The sequence below is a fragment of the Zootoca vivipara genome, chromosome 2, assembly GCF_965207765.1.
Source record: "Zootoca vivipara chromosome 2, rZooViv2.hap1.1, whole genome shotgun sequence".
Lineage (NCBI taxonomy): Eukaryota > Metazoa > Chordata > Lepidosauria > Squamata > Lacertidae > Zootoca > Zootoca vivipara.
In genome coordinates, this window is record NC_142584.1 from 35,598,613 (window position 1) to 35,616,696 (window position 18,084).

The 18,084-nt window shown below is 43.4% G+C and overlaps 1 protein-coding gene and 1 non-coding gene across 2 annotated transcripts in view; both read right to left on the reverse strand.

Annotated features, from left to right (window-relative positions):
• The window catches only part of MYOCD (myocardin), a 218,553-nt gene that overhangs the window by 55,058 nt on the left and 145,411 nt on the right, over positions 1-18,084 (reverse strand). The gene's annotated exons all lie outside the window — the stretch shown is intronic.
• TRNAQ-CUG (transfer RNA glutamine (anticodon CUG)) lies at positions 14,961-15,032 on the reverse strand. The gene has a single exon. It is a non-coding gene; the product is annotated as a tRNA-Gln (tRNA).

Here is an 18,084-nt window from a genome sequence, read left to right on the forward strand (position 1 = left end):
GTGATAAGAGCAGTTTTGAGAGACAAGGGCACATAACACTGAATTGCCTAAATCTATCTTTCTCTTTCTTTTTTTCTCTCCCTCCCTCCCTTTCATAATGTAGTTGTGAAGGAGCAGTCCACCTTGAAAGGCAAAATGGGCAGCAATCCACATAGGGGCAGGGGGCAAGCTTTTCCTATACTGAGAAAGCCCGCTTACCATTTCTGCGGAGGTGGCTGTTGTGGCCCCTTGTAGCTGCAGACATTTCTGGTTGGTGGTGGAGCTGCCTGTTCCCTCAGCACCTGGGGGGGGGACCATCTGTGTAAACCTGTGCTTTGCGATGGCCCCATTTCCCCCCATCTGACCCTCAGACCCCCAACAGGGGGCTGAGAGGGATACACGCCCAATGCCTATGCCGAGATTTTCCTACTCCTGAAGTCGATAAAGTTGTGGTCATTTTTAATCCCAAAATGATACTGTGTCCCTTCATTTCACCCTTAATAGCTTGGCTCCTGGGGAAGTGGGTGCTACACCTGGGTAAGCAACAACCAGCAGACAGACTGGTTGCTTTAGGATACGCACACCCATTGTCTACACCAAAACCTACTGGAATCTGGAATCAATAAAGTTGTGGCCATTCCAGTCCCAAGATATTGTTCTGTCTTTATTGCATCTCTCATATCCCAACTCACAACCATCTTAAGCTCACTGCACCTGGGCCCACAAAAAGCAGCTTGTGCATGTGTGCCATTCTCAACGGGAAATGGGAAACCCAATGGCATTAAAAAATAAAAAAATAAAAAAGCTTGGAGTTCTTCACCAGCATCTCTGGTCTACATGCACACCAAATCCTTCCAAACTTTTGCACATTTCCTAAACCAGCTTTTCCTCTTGGCTGTCTGTGGGAGCACACTATCTCCTTAGGAGACGTAATGATGCATGATAACATCTACCCTTCAACTACACACCAATACTGTGTGGGGCAACCCTTAAAGAGTAATCGTAGCTACATATTCTGCTCCTTTTTGCTGGAACGGCACTTACCAGAGCACACTGAAGGGGATGAGGGATTTATAGAAACTGAATGGAGAACAATGCCGTGGAGTGACAGAAGGTAAAGCATCTTGAACAGAAGAGAAATCAGAGTGTTGCTCCTCAAACATTTAGAGCATTTCAGGAGCACAAAGAAGATTCTAACTAGGACTGGGTCACATTTTGCTAGGTGCTGGAATGGGAGGATTCTACAGCTCAGTTTGTGGCAGAATGTGATGAGAACTAGCTTTAATTTGAAATGACCTAGTAAGTAATTCGGGGAACAGGACAAAACCACTGGTGAGCAATTAACAGTGCTAATGGTCTGACACCAATTAGCATAGGCAGGAGAGGTTTAACACAGGAACAAGATAGAAAGGGTGTCCTGCAACCAAAAATTGAGCATATGAGAGAAGAATGGGGAACAATGGGACAAGAAGGAGAAGCAGAGGCTGTTCCGTGCTGAGGAAACGGAAAGGAAAATATAGGATGGCTTAAGTTAAGTTGGAATGTGAACCAGCAGGTGAAGAAGACTCTGCCCAGCATTTGAGAGGAAATGATTTTGTAGATTGCAAGGTAGAGGTCTGGCATGGAGTCAGACTTGGGGGAGGGGGGAGCTGCTGGGGGGGGATTTCCCTATTTAGTCTCCAGCTCAACCCCCCACCCCTCGTCCTCATCCCAGTAGCTTGTTTAGTCAATGCTGTTTGTCACTCCATACGATAAGGCCACCTTCCCACACCTCAAATTCCCCTCCCCCCTTCACCAGAGCTGGGAGATAAGCGAGGGAGGCCTCATTTCATTTGCCATGAAGCTGAAAGGGTTTAAGGAGAGGCCTGTTTAGGAAGCTGCCACTGATAGCTCTGTGACAGGTGTCAGCTTCACATGGAGCTGCCAGCAGATGCTAACATGAAGATTAGCTCCAGCCAAGAGGCACATGGGCAGTATGAGTGTGTATGTGTGATGTACATACACACACTGACCAGGAAACATTCTGAGAAACCCCCTGACACTGCTGATCCCACCATCTCTTGTTATCCTGGCCCTTCCCTTCTTTTATTTACAGTTACAATTTTAGATTCTAAGCTTCTTGGGAAAGAGATCTGCATTTTAATTTTTGCTTTGCTTTGCTTTGCTTTGCTTTGCTTTGCTTTGCTTTGCTTTGCTTTGCTTTGCTTTGCTTTGCTTTGCTTTGCTTTGCTTTGCTTTGGAAAATGCCACTTGTGACATTGCACATTGCATGGGGAAATGTGCAGGTGAATGAACGCCTCATGTTGTTGATGACATTACTGTATTAGGTCCAGTATTAGTGCTGCCAGAATAGACATGGGGATATACCGTAGTTGTTTTCTGGACCTCCCACGAGTTGCTTCCTGCATCTATATTTCTGTAATGTGGCCTGTTGTTGCTGGTGGGTAGCTGTTTCAGGTTAGAAGGCGCTATCTATAAGCAAGTACAGTAGGACCTCGGGTTACAGACGCTTCAGGTTACAAACGCTTCAGGTTACAGACTCCACTAACCCAGAAATAGTAACTCGGGTTAAGAACTTTGCTTCAGGATGAGAACAGAAATCGGGCGGCGGCGGCGCAGCAGCAGCAGCAGCGGGAGGCCCCATTAGCTAAAGTGCTACCTCAGGTTAAGAACAGTTTCAGGTTAAGAACGGACCTCCGGAACAAATTAATTTCTTAACCTGAGGTACCACTGTACAGGTCTACTAATCAAGGCCTGTGAAAGGGGACTGTCATGGGATGGGTTGTAGTTAGTAGATGATACATTTCGATGGTTTCAGCTGGGAATTGTAAGTGAGTGGTGTTCTATCATTTTCTGTTCTAGGCATGCCCTGTAGATTGTTCATGCTACCAATCTTTTTTCTGTGTTCATTGGGCAGCTGTTGCAGTTTGAAGAATGCCTGGTGGAAAAGCTTAAGTTGTGACCCTCTATCCAATGAGTCTGAACAGATGCAGCTGTATCATAGGGGATGGCTGTAGGCAATGGTTTTGTGATGTAAGCTGGAATCACGTGAGTATGTGCAGTAGTCAGTTTCCTATAAAAAGGTGGTGTTTATATGTCCATTATGTAGTTGCACAGGGATGTCCAACAAATGAATCTCTTGTGTGAATTGGACGAGTACACAGTACAGGCGCCCCTGGGAAAGTAACCTGAAAAAGTTCAAGAAGGGTGGGTTCAGGGGCCATGGAATTATGATGAATGAAAGAAAAGAGAAGAAAATTCCACAGCTCCAGGTTTATGTTCTGCTCAATTGGCACCAAGAGTCAGAAAAAGAAGTGCAAAACTGATTTGAAAGTGGATGAGCATGTAATGCAGTAGCAGAAAGGCTTGAAAGGTACTGCATTTTCCAAGCAACCACTATGAGCATATAGAGCAAGGAGTATCAAACGCATAAGAACAACACTTTACTTAACATCCCTACCTCAAAGTACTGTGACTCAACAGCCCTGATCAAGTCATCCCTTCTAATTAGAAGCCAGTCCTGTGAGTCACAAACAAACTCACCCTTCCCCCCTCCAACCCTTTTATTTTCTTTATGTTGCAAGTTTGGGGAGAAATGCTTAATTTTCTGCAGATACACTGTTTGCAGAAGTTTGCTTCAGCTTGGACGAGCCCTGAATCTATTGGAAGTGGACCACTTCACTTCAGGATCCATCCAAATTTGATAAACACTCTTAGTTTCTGAAGCTGCTTTTGTAACCTGTGGGAAAATCTTACGTTCAATACTGAGAAACCAAATGCCAAATTAAGCTAAAAGCTCTACATATTCTGTTTCTAAATTGTAGTATACAAAGCACCAATTTATAAGCTACAAGTTGCAATGGAAACCATTCATTATTAAGAATTTACAAAATGTGACTTGCCAATCAAATAAATTACAAGTACTCAGTGGAAGACAGGAGTGCCTGGCGTGCTAGGGTCCATGGGGTCACGAAGAGTCGGACACGACTAAACGACTAAACAACAACAACAACCAGTACTCAGTACCTGCCTTCCACAAAGTAGTGATATTTCAAATAATTTCAGGAGACAAATATTCAGGGGGGCACCCAAACGAGGCTTCATTTGGGAATCAAGATTGGCACAAATGCCCTCAAGGGGACCCCGTCTGATCCTATAACACCACTCTAGTATCGCACCAACACGAACCCCTCAAGATCAAGCCCTGTGTAATAAAGGCTCCCTTTCCTACCCTTTCTCTGTTGCCTGAGACTCTATGTAACCATATTTCTTTATGAATGAATACCGTGTATCTGTATTTCTATATGAAACCCCCTTTTGCGACTCTGGCCAAGGGCTCTCAGGGATGCTAGCCAGGGTGGTGCTCCTCTGCATATCCATAATCCATTCAGGTACCATCTCCTGCCATTCCCGACCCTCTGAAGCCAGAGGCAATACACACACCTGGACCCATTGTCCCCCCCCCCCCCGCCAGGTACTCAAGGATTTTTCCCAGATACTTACTGGTACTTGCTTATCAATGTCCTGGGACATCGTGCATTGTTACCTTATGTTAATCCTGTTTACCTCCTGTTTAAAGGTAAAGGTAAAGGGACCCCTGACCATTAGGTCCAGTCATGACCGACTCTGGGGTTGCGCGCTCATCCCGCATTATTGGCCGAGGAAGCCGGCGTATAGCTTCCGGGTCATGTGGCCAGCATGACAAAGCCGCTTCTGGCAAACCAGAGCAGCACATGGAAACGCCGTTTACCTTCCCGCTGTAGCGGTTCCTATTTATCTACTTGCATTTTGACGTGCTTTTGAACTGCTAGGTTGGCAGGAGCTGGGACCAAGCAACGGGAGCTCACCCCGTCACAGGGATTCAAACCGCCGACCTTCTGATCAGCAAGCCCTAGGCTTAGTGGTTTAACTACAGTGCCACCTGGGTCCACCTCCTGTTTACCTGTATGCTAATGCCCCCTGCACCTTCCCCTTTTCTGACGTTTTACTCTGTCACAAGTGATGTATGTATGATGCTTTCGATGTGCATTATGGGATGGTGGTGGGAACTTTTAAAAGTTCTTGCAGCCCTGTTCACGGTATTCAGTCTGGCATTGAACCTGCTGCGCAGTAATAAACCTTGCTGTTTGCTCCGGATTGTGGCTGGACTCCTTCCTTTTATACTCCGCAACGACCACAGGCCCTTGCCTGATTGTGGCTGAGCATTCTCACACCCCGAATTTTGCCCTAACAAGTTACATCAAGGCTTTTGTTAAGATTCCCTCTTTTGCACCATCAAGAACTCAAGAATTATCATATCAGGATGCAATGTATTAGTCATATCCACAGGAAAGCTACTTTTAAAAAATCAGTGTGCTATGGGTTTTATTTCAAATCAAATCTCCTGGACTATCAGATAATAAATATGCCTGCTCGCAGGTGAAGGCAGGTACAGTACAGAGATCTATTTGCTGGCTCTAAGACTCCTGCAATAATCACAGGACCACATATATTTGCTAACCATTAAGCTTTGACTTCTTTGGAATTGACAGAAGCAAGAATAGCTAAAACATGATCCCACTGCCTTTTTTTGGAAAACAGTCAAGTTTCCTAGACCAACATTGCTGCCCATACTGCCTCCTGCGATAAACAACATGACAATTTTGTCTAAGGTGCTAAATGGCTGGAAGAGACAGTAAAACCTGGATCTTCATTTCAAGTATGCCCACTAAACCCTTCTGCAGGAATTCAGAGTCATCCCTGTATCTGCATACTTCAGTTTCTCCTGTGGAAATCCCTCCTCCTCAATGGATGTGAGAATTCTGCATATATGCAAAGTATTACTTCTCTCTTATTGGAAAAAGGCATAGCTATGGAATGAATACACTACACCTAGTCCAATCAAATCTGTTTGAAACTCCTTCAGCATTCCAGTGCCCTTATGCTTGGCACTAGTGCTTGTTGGGTAGAGCAAGGTACTTGCAGTGTCAAATGCTGACTTTATTAAACACTCAACAGGATGTTATATATCCCCATGCAACCAGACTCCGTTTTGTACCGCTGAAGGTTGGCACTCTAGCAGGGCACCCACACTATACAGCCAATCTAAACTTTCCTGTCCTTTCTGGAGATATTTATAGACGGGAATTTTGACAAGAATGAGTTTCTGTTTTTGAATGAATACTTTTACTTATTACAATTTCTGTGTTTAGCTTGTGGGGTGTTCAAAAGGTGGACGTAACTGACAAAACTGCAATATGTATGTGCTTTCTAAACCATCAAACGAACAAATATATTGAGGGGGGCGGGAAAGGGCAGGGGGAAGTAACTGAAAAGGAAGACTCAGGCCACAGAAAAATACCAATGAAGAAAATTAGCCCCTCCACCACATCATTGCCACTTCCCAGCTTGCCTGCCAACCCAAGCAGAAAGGATGCATGAGTCTAAGAACATTGGGAACACCACATGTTCCTGTATAGTCCTGTTTTGCAATGCAAAATAAAGGAGATTCCCCCCCCCCCGCCCCATAGGCAAAAACATTATGTTCACAGCAAAAACTAAAGCTAATAACATTTTTAATACCATGTGGTATATGCTGACTGCCATTGTGCTCATTGCTGTTATTTAATGTGAAACACTGTAGACAATACAAAGAATTGCCTTCAACCATTCAATTTCTGGAATGCCATAAGAGTTCCAGGTTCATGGTATTTCTGACACACAGGAAATTATGCTTTTGAAGGGCAGGGCAGCTATGTCAATGCACTGTACGTCTCTCTCTCTCTCTCTCTCTCTCTCTCTCTCTCTCTCTCTCTCTCTCTCTCTCTCTCTCTCTCTGTGTGTGTGTGTGTGTGTGTGTGATTAAACTGTGTTCTCTTAGTAAAATAGAGGTTCCATTTCATATAGTTTGACTCCCATTTCTTATTATTTAAGATCTTCAGTCTAAATGTTATCGCTGCCTATTGGGTGACAGAGAAAAAGCAGCCCAACCTGGGGATAATAGAATAAATTATGTAAGGAGGCAGCTGCAGCCCAAGATAGGAAAAGAGGTGGCAACATCTAGCTTACTTTAAATGAATTCAAATCACCAGAGCCTGATGAGATGCACCTAAGGGTAATAAAGGAGCTTGTGGATGTGATAACAAAGCCTTTGTCTATAATCTTTGGTTAGAAGCAAAAAAAAAGAGCTACTTAAAAATATTTTAATTGCCAACACTGCTATTTTGTAGATGAAACTGAGCCAAGCTGAACAATGTGGCTTCCATATTCAGGTACCAACTGAAAGAAATGAAGTAGCATCCTGAGTAATTGAGAGAGATTATCAAGGGAGAAATATGGTGTTTAGTGTCAAATGGATCATATAGGCAGTAAGTACAGGCAGTGGAGCTGAGTGGCTGCATGCAACTCACGGCAAAGCTGTAAATCCTTCATGAAGTGTACTTCTACTTTGCCTGTGCTGTTGACAATGTCAGTGACACTTTCTAAAAAAAAATTATCAGAGTTTGTAACTGTCTATATCTGCTCAGAAACCATGCAAAATCATTGGCCCAAGCTTTCAGCTGAGCTAGTCAGAAATCCCCTGTGCACTTCCCACTTTGTCAAAATATTGATATTTTCATTGCTGCATTCCATAATATGCAAACTATCTCCATAGCCTGAATTTTTTGTCCAGCCTCTATGAAAGCAGAAAATGTAGGGTTTTTTTTTATTAACTCCTCTCCCTTCAAAAAATTATAACCAAATTTTATTATGAAATGGGGATGAACCTATAATATTTTGAAAATATTGGAATCTATCATGTTGGGGAGGGGAATTTTTCCAGTTAATTAAATTTATGTCCTATTTCTTTCCAAATAATTTTTAATGCGAAGCCAGTTCTATTCATCATTGTACGTTTGTGATGGCTAGACCAGAAATTCACTTTTCTAAACTCAACACAGTTTGAAAATATAGCAAGCCAAAGAGTAGGGTTTGAAAGCCCAATATTGCACCAGCTAGGAGAGAAGTTAAACATCTCAGTTTGTCTTGCCAGTGCCAGAGCCCTGTGGGTATATATGTAATCCTACCTTTTACCTTAGAATTTAAGCTTGTTCCAGAGAAAAATACTAAACCTTATTTAAGTGATGTGCTCCCAAAGAGCATTTTACTGTGATGAAGAAAAATTCTGCAACCAAATCTATGTGAGACTTTTACATGAAGTCTCATGGCCAGGTCTTCTTTGCACAAACATTGTATTTATTTATTTCTATCCTACTGTCATCTCTGGTCAGAAAAGAAGACATTATACAGATTGTTAAAACATCACAAAATCTGATCACCAAACACAGAAGAGTAAACACACTACTACAGACAACAATGCATTCCCGTCTTTTAAATAACTATTATCTGAGTCAAACCTAAATTCATGTTCTCCTACTTCACGCAACACACATTCCTCTATGTAAACAAGTACCAGAGAAAAGTTAGGACTGCTCACACAGGGAGGGAAATTGAACTGCATTGAGACAGTTAGTAAAACCCCAGCAGTGTATCTGTGCTGTTATCTTTCAATATATAAACACACAAACACCTCTCTGTCTCTGTCTCTGTCAGCTCTATTACTCATTATGTAGAACTGGCTATGATGATGATCCAATGACTACTTTCTCAAAATGTAGTACAATTTGTATTTTAAAATGTTTGAAACATCTCTGCTGGTGCTTAATACAGCTCTAAATTTCTGGCAAAACTTCCTGTAGTACATTTTTCTGCAAGGTATCGTTTTAAAACAAACAAACAATAAGAACAATAGGGGCTTGGCTGTTTTTTTGTTTTTGTTTTGACCTTTATTGGCACAAGACTTGACTGTTAATACAAATATAGCAAAATTACAAAGTTTTCCAATGGAACATTGAGTTCCCAGTACCAAGTGAAACAAAGTGGACAGGAAACAATTGAGACCCCAATACTCTGTAGATTGTGGAAAGAGAAAGATCTTCCTTGACCAGCCTATTCTCCATGGAAAGCCATTGATTGATATGTACATTTCCCTAGTTTGTTTGCCCACCACTGATAGCCCTAAGAATTTCAGGGCATAAGCAGAGGAAACCTCTAGCCCTTTAAAATATGTTTAAGATCTGGCTGTGTGATATTGTTTCAAGAAACCAAGTGCGCGCACACGCACACCCCCCGATTATTATATGTTATGGTTGCTGCTTCCATTACACCACCCCTCCCCTAAATGTTCAAATATTGGGTTAAAACAGAGCCCATCTCTGGGCTTGGCAATTATACTGAAAACTTGTCATCTAAGAAGTCAAATACAATACTAGTTAGCATTAAATAAATTACAGCTCACCTTGTGTTCTGGCATAAAATAGGGAGTGTACTATGCTTCCCAGCAAACAGCTCTGATTGCCTTGCAGAGCAGCCAAGGCAGTAAAATAGAACTGACATGCCAGAGAGTAGAAATGGCTGGCGCTGAGAAAGTCAAAGCAGAATATCAATTAAGACCATGGCTCAGATTCTCTGGTGGTGCCAATCAGCATTACTCCAGTGGAACTGACCGGGCAACACACATTAACACTAGCTGAGGACTTGGCAAGCTCATTCTGTCATTCTTTGGAGCAATACAGGCATGATGCATCAAGCCTAATCACTTTCTTCCAGGTCATTTGCACATCCTAAATGATGGGTATATCCTAAACAATGTGAAATAGGTTGAGGGTAGAACTACGAAATTTCTCTTGAATTCTACATTCGGAAAACACCAGTTCTCACCTTGGAACCTTCAAATTTTGATCATGAATTGTCACACTTGGGAATGGAAGAAACTGCAGTGAAAGTAGGGCAGGTGAAGATAAACAATCTCTTCTTGGCTCAAAGGGCCTGATGCAACAAATCAGAGCCCCTTTTGCAAACCTTATTCCCAACACAAACAAGCCATGGCTGTCACATATGAGAACTAGTCTTTTTGTGCTCTGACAGCATAAACTTGTAAACAGCTCATAAAGACCACCATGGTTATCCAGCAATTTTTCATCCCTGCTTCCCACAAAGATTCACCATTCTCTTTGGGTCTCCACAAAACACACCATTCTCTCTCCTCCTCCATAACTAATCTCACTTTACAAGGAATCATGGCAGAGGCAAGAGACTCAAGCAAGCAGCATTACAACAGACCACTAGTATGCATGGGCAGGGAGAGCAAAGGGACGTTTCCTACTATTTACCAGCACGTGCCCTTTAGATTTCATTCCTAGATATATGTGACTGTGCTTAAGCTGAGGCCATGCTATTGTGGTATCAAAGCAGGGCACTGACATGGTACTGGAAACAATGTAGGGTTATGGTACGGAAGACCAGAACAGATCCAGGAATCGAGATCTTGTCAGCTCCTTCAGCCCCCTGAATGCTGTCTGCAACACTGACGAATAAGAACGTTACATGGTTTTGGAAGGGCTCCCAACATCTCTGAGTGCTCTGTGTACTATTATGTTATCTTTGATCTAAACCCCTGTTAGGGATTTCATGCTCTCAGCCTTTGTTTTAGATTCAGTACATTTATCGGAGCAATCTTTCTGAGATGTGTCAACAAATTCAACTGGCTGTTCCGAGTTAGTTAGTTAGCTAGTTAGCTAGTTAGCTATGCAGAAAGAGAAACGGCACTGGGTGTTTAGAACAGAGAGCAGGGTTGCATGCACAACAGGCATAAGTCCCCAAGCTCCTGTGATTTATTATTGAGTTGTATCGGGGTGAAAAGCAACAGCCAAGCAGGGCAAGAACCCCCTCTGCCATACTCGGTTTGCTTTGTTATCCTCACCAGTTTTATTGTCCTAATGCCCACCTTCCTCCACAATGCCTGTAGTGGTTAGAGCAGTGGCCTAAGACTGGAGAGCCCCAGGTTCAGATCCCCACTCAGCTATGAAGCCCACTGGGTGACCTTAGGCTAGTCATCACGGTCTACCATACCTTACAGAATTGCAGTGGAGGATAAAAATGGGAAGGGATGTCCATGTGAGCCACTTCAAGCTCCTTGGAGGAAAGTTGGTTTGAAAATAAAATATTTTCCTTAAAAGACAGAGGTGGTCAACCTGTGGCCCTCCAGATATTGCTGGACTATAATTCCCATCATCCGTGACCATGGGCCATGCTGGCTGAGGCTTTTGGGAGTTGAAGTCTAGAGGGCCATAACATCCTCAACCCTGAAACAAACAAGCAAGCAAGCAAGCAAACGCATCCCAGAGGATAAAGAAAACTAAGCACAAGATATATTTAAAAGGAATGGAAAGTATTGGAAGATAAAAGAGTCATGTAGGATCATACACAATGACTCTCTAGCACAGCAACTTGCTTCTTATCACCTTATAGTATTGGCCATAGTCCAGCCTGTCTGTAGCTCCAATCCATCGTTCTGACCTTACTCAAAGGAGTTGGGAAGGTAGTTATGTTATTGTTTGCTTTACTATTAGCCATAGGATAGCATTTGATCCCACTGCCACATCTTTGGGTCAGGCTGTAGTAAAGTTTGTTAGCAAGCAAAGATATGTTATTTGTCCAATTTTAAGGATGCTGGGTTCATTGAAGATCACTAATGAATGCATAACAACAGGTCTTGCTTTTGGCAACGTATAACCAATGTACAGAGAGATACTTCAAGAAAATTTATTGTCATAATGTGTGGGAGTAAAAAGTGTGAGGCTGTTGGTTGAGATGCAATCTCCTTCCTTTCCCCCCACCGAAGCCCCCCAACATAGCCCCAAAATCTGCTTCAGAGAGTTGGAAGGCCTTTTGGAGTAGATTTGGGGAGCATGCAGGGGCTGGATGGGGAGAAGAGAAACTGGAGATCCCATTAAATAAGTGGATTTCCATGATAGAAGCCAGTTGCCAACACTGGAAGTCATCTATAGTTTGATGGGTATCAGTAGAACCTGGTCCATTAGTGCAAATGAAGCACTGCCCCACCAACCCCAGTCTATCTTCAGCCAGCCCTCCTCCTCCTCCACCACCTCCTCCTCCTCCTCCTCCTCCTCCTCCTCCTCCTCCTCCTCCTCCTCCTCCTCTGTGTTGGCTTTGTAAAACTCAACAGGAAGGAGTATGGAGACAAAACTAGAATTATTTGTTTCTGCCAGTAATTTGGCTCTGGCTCCAACTACTGTTGGCCTCACTGCTTTCTGCCCCAGCAGTCCCAGCGGGCATCAGCCACCACTGGTGGGCATATTTGTGTGTCAACACCACAAACCTACAGTCACTTAGTATGTGCACTCACAACAGGGGCTTTTCTTAATGCCAATGTGAGAAAGACTTGAAATGATGCGTGTATGGGAAAATGCTAGTGTCAGCATAGTAGTGAGTGAATGTGTATTGATGAGAACGATGTGTGTGTAGATGGGAGTTTTTTTAAAAAAATAAGTTGTGTATAAGTAAATGGATAAATGTATACCTGCAAGCTGAAGAAAGTGAATCAATGGATTTACAAAAGTTAATGTACTTTGGAGCTTTGTGCGTGTATGTTCGCACATGCACAAACACACACACACACACACACACACACACACACACACACACACACATGTGACGATGTTGGTTGCAAGATCCTATTCATGTGCAAGAATGTGGTCAGAAAGTGGTGTGTGTGTGTGTGCGCACGTGCATGCATGCATTTGCCCAGGAGAAGGTTCCAACTGACATGCCATTAAGTCCCACTTCCTTCATAATGAAAGCCAGGCCTACAGTCCGTCTGCCTCAGTCCGGCGTGCCGCTCAGCCCTGCAGCGTGTGCTGGAAATCGAGTCCAGAAGGTTAATTATTCTCTCAGTTGACCAACATTTTTGAGACAATAGAATGAGGGAAATTAATTGCAGAGCTCAGTCTTTTAAACGGTAATGGAAAGGATATCCCTGCCAAAGCTTGGCTTCAGTCTGAGCAAGAGGAAAATGTGGAGAAAACAGAGGTAGGGTCATTGAAAAGGTTACTATTTAACCCTCTGCTTCCCAGGGTAAAAGATTTTTCTTTGAAATGGTTTAAACCTTAATGCTTTCATTGATCTTGTCCTACTCCATTTTGCAGAACTGCTGAAGTATGCAATGGGCAGTGCTGGAAGAATGGGCGCAATCAGTTATTTGCCAAGGAGGAGAACAAAAACCTCTAATGCTGACGCCCTTTTGCAGAAGCCATTTCCTATCTAAGCTTCACTCCACACCACCAATTTAATTTGCTTTTCTGTTTCTCAGAAACAAGCATTTATTTATGACACTGATTGACTATTATAAGGGACCCAGGTGGCGCTGTGGTTAAACCACTGAGCCTAGCGCTTGCTGATCAGAAGGTCGACGGTTCGAATCCCTGTGACGGGGTGAGCTCCCGTTGCTTGGTCCCAGCTCCTGCCAACCTAGCAGTTCGAAAGCACGTCAAAAAGCAAGTAGATAAATAGGAACCGCTACAGCGGGAAGGTAAACGGCGTTTCCATGTGCTGCTCTGGTTTGCCAGAAGCGGCTTTGTCATGCTGGCCACATGACCTGGAAGCTGTATGCCAGCTCCCTCGGCCAATAATGCAAGATGAGCGCGCAACCCCAGAGTCGGTCACGACTGGACCTAATGGTCAGGGGTCCCTTTACCTTTACCTGATTGACTATTATTGATTTTGCTACCATATGTTTTTGCCATATTAGGTGCTCCAAGAACTAAAAATGAGAATTATCGTGACTCACAGGTTGGCACGCTAGCTGGGCAAATAGGGCATGGATCAGGGATGGAGAGCCTGTGGTCCCCCAGCTGCTATTCGACTACAACACCTATCATACCTGACCATTGGTTATGCTGGCCGGGGCTGATGGCAGCTGGAGTAAAAAGAAATCTATTCGGAAGACCAGAGATCCCCCTCCCTGAATGGATACTAAGGATGACATTAAATATTACAGTAAGTTAGTTATGGGGAACCTTCGGCCCTCCAAATGTTGATTAACTACATCTCCCATCATCCTTGACCATTGGCCATGCTTGCTGGGGCTTACTGGATTTGTAGTTCAGCAACATCTGGAGGGCTATAAATTTCCCACACCTTTAGTCTTGTTGGACTCAAAGGAAAATATAATTATATCTCAAGTCCTTGGGATAAGATGGGAATGAATTCCCAAATGAACAAATTAAAAGCTCTTTAAAAATCCCCACTTTCATCAAAAATACTTATTTAATCAGAAATATGAGAGTATAGATTTTGCATTCCTTCCTGCAGAATCACAACCCAGTCAGAACTCTTGACACTGACAAGCTGGAACATGTCCAGAGGAGGGCAACTAAAATGGTCAAAGGCCTGGAAACGATGCCTTATGAGGAACGGCTTAGGGAGCTGGGTATGTTTAGCCTGGAGAAGAGAAGGTTAAGGGGTGATATGATAGCCATGTTCAAATATATAGAAGAGGGTGAGAGGTTGTTTTCTGCTGCTCCAGAGAAGTGGACACAGAGCAAGAAAGAAGATTCCACCTAAACATTAGGAAGAACATTAGGAAGAACTAATTCAGCAGTGGAATTTGCTACCAAGGAGTGTGGTGGAGTCTCCTTCTTTGGAGGTCTTTAAGCAGAGGCTTGACAGGCATATGTCAAGAATGCTTTGATGGTGTTTCCTGCTTGGCAGGGGGTTGGACTGGATGGCCCTTGTAAAGGTAAAGGGACCCCTGACCATTAGGTCCAGTCGTGACCGACTCTAGGGTTGCGCGCTCATCTCGCATTATTGGCCGAGGGAGCCAGCGTATAGCTTCCAGGTCATGTGGCCAGCATGACAAAGCCACTTCTGGCAAACCAGAGCAGCACATGGAAACGCCGTTTACCTTCCCGCTGTAGCGGTTCCTATTTATCTACTTGCATTTTGACGTGCTTTCGAACTGCTAGGTTGGCAGGAGCTGGGACCAAGCAACGGGAGCTCACCCCGTCACAGGGATTCGAACCGCCGACCTTCTGATCAGCATGCCCTAGGCTCAGTGGTTTAACCCACAGCGCCACCTGGGTCCCTAAAACTAGGAGATCCGCAGGTTCCACCGAGATTTGAACTCAGATCGCTGGATTCAGAGTCCAGAGTGCTAACCATTACACCATGGAACCATGGAACCTTGTGGTCTCTTCCAACTCTATGATTCTATGACAGGCAATTTCACATACAGTACAAGGATGCCCTAAGGATGTAGACTATCCCATATATAAATGCTCTGCTACTGGATCTGAGATGTAGAAATCTGAGAGCCATATAGAGCAGTCTGGTTAAGAGGAAAAGAAGAAGAAGCAGGTGCCAAAGGAGTGAAAGGTGAGATGAGATGGGTTGAGAAGGGCTCAGGGTTGTCAGTCTTCCATCTACAGAGCTATAAAGGTGTTGATGTTTTAATTATAAAAATGCCCAGCAAGCTATTGGTATGTGTCTAGAAACTCAGTAGTTTCAGATTTGCATTAATGTACAAATTTCAGGTGTACTGGGACCCACGACCCTGAGATTAAGAGTCTCATGGAGTATAATGCTATCAGTACTAGCCATTGGTCGGAGAAAGTAGTGCTTCTGAATACCAGTTGCTGGAAGCCACAGGAGGTGACAGTTCTCTTGTGCTCAGGTCCTGCTTGCTGGTTTCCCACAGACATTGGTTGGCCACTGTGAGAACATGATGCTGGACTACATGGGCCATTGGCCTGATCCAGAAGGCTCTTCTTAAGCTTTTACGTTCGTGGTAAATATTACAATTGTGCACTGGATATGTGCACTTCTTTTGAACTTTCTTACCATTCTTTGGAATTCTAACTTCTTGGAAAAGAATAAGCAACAGTACACTTTCTGAAGGACAGTTCGTGAAGCTGAGGCTCCAATACTTTGGCCACCTCATGAGAAGAGAAGACTCCCTGGAAAAGACCCTGATGTTGGGAAAGATTGAGGGCACTAGGAGAAGGGGACGACAGAGGACGAGATGGTTGGACAGTGTTCTCGAAGCTACGAACATGAGTTTGACCAAACTGCGGGAGGCAGTGGACAGGAGTGCCTGGCGTGCTATGGTCCATGGGGTCACGAAGAGTCAGACACGACTAAACAACTAAACAACAACAACACTTTCTGTTTGACTGTTCATGGTGCTTCTTCAAAGGGAGTGATAACTTCCAAAAATTTCCAGCTCTTCTCTCCTTGGACAAAGATGTTTTTCTTTTTTTCAGAATGTGAATGGAAAGAGGAAAGCAGGGACTTGCTTAAGATCAGTGAGGGTGCTCTGTCGAAAACAGTATTTAAACTTAATATTCACAGCTCCTGTGTTCCAACCACAAGACAATATTGTCTCCTAAGCTTATGGATTGGTGTCACTGGTGAATATGGAAGAAATAATGGCCATGTGAAATGTTCAATTTCCACAATAATTTATTCAAAACATAATAGCTAAACTCCAATCATCTTGCATTCAAATATTAGAACAGTTATTCCAAATATGGTTGTGTTGCAATTGTACAATAAACATGAAAGCAGGAATGTAGTTATTTATGTCCTCAATCGCATGTTTAAGTTTGGCATATTTAAGCTCTTCCATCCAGCTGTCTGACTTTATCAATTCCCGTAAAACTTGTTACAAGTGGCTGTGCCAGGGGAGGAGAACATCACAGCAGAGACCGCACATGTCCCCTCTCATTACAGCTCAGGTTTCTGCTGCTTAAACCAAACTCTGCAACTTGCCCACTGCACTGCTCCTTGTTCACATACAAAGTGCACTTTGCAGTGGAGAAAGAAAAATGCATCGTGAAACAGCAGCTGGGCAATCACAGTCTTACTGAACGAGTCTTAGTATGGTACAAGAAAGAATGCATTATAGGAAGCTGGGGGGGGGGGGAATCAAAACTCTTACCAAACCTCATGCCAAAAATAAAAATGTGGCAATTTCTCCTACAGAATCATATAGCATACAGTTTGAAAGACAGCTCAAAAGCTATCCAAATCAAATGTATAGCATCATGCTGACAGATTTAAGGGTTCCTAGGAATATGCAATATGCAAATATATGTATTTCCCAGATAGAGACAGGTTCCTGTTGTGTGTGTCCCCCCCCCCCTGCATTAATGGGGGCTAGGTCTGGAAAAGCTGTGTTAATGATCACTTTCTACACACTGGTTCAACAAACATGTGTTCACACCATTCATTTTTTAAAAAAGCATAACATAAAATGTTATGTTGAAAGCAGTCCATACACAGGCATGCACATACACAAATACATAATAAATGCAAATCACCAGTCATATAAACATTCTCTATCAGAACCTTACCCAATCTCTTAGATAAATAAGACAGTCCACATGAGGAAGTTTCTTCTTTAGCTGATTTTAAGGCTACTTACATACTATACATTAAAACAGGGGTCAGCAAACTTTTTCAGCAGGGGGCTGTCCACTGTCCCTCAGACCTTGTGGGGGGCCGGACTATATTTTGGAAAAAAATATGAACAAATTCCTATGCCCCACAAATAACCCAGAGCTTCATTTTAAATAAAAGCACACATTCTAATCATGTAAAAACACCAGGCAGGCCCCACAAATAACCCAGAGATGCATTTTAAATAAAAGGACACATTCTAATCATGTAAAAACATGCTGATTCCTGTACTGTCCGCGGGCCGGATTTAGAAGGCGATTGGGCCACATCCGGCCCCCGGGCCTTAGTTTGGGGACCCCTGCATTAAAAGCACATTACTCCACCCACCCAACAATCCTTGGAACTGAATTCTTTTAAAGGTGTTGGGTACTGTAACTCTGTGAGGAGTTAAGTACAGTTCCTAAGATTCTTTGTGAGGGAGGATATGCTTTAAATGTATAGCTTCTATTCAACCTGTCAGTCTGCATTTGTTTCATTTTCTGTGGCTGAAGGAAAGTCCACTTTATCTTCTCCATTAGTCTTTTAACTACTTCATGTATATAAAGTGCTGATTCTGTACTCCTCTGTAAGGTCCAAACCAAAGAAGAACTTTGCCTGCTTTCCTGCCTGTTACTTTCAAATCTTTCCCTGCCCCACCTGCGAAACATGGAAGGTTCAAATGTGGAGACAACTTTTTTTTTTTTTGTAGAAGCGACACGCAACCCCCATGCAAACCATGGAAATAGAAAGCATGAAAACACACAACCTCTCACTTCTTGGTGGCTGTAA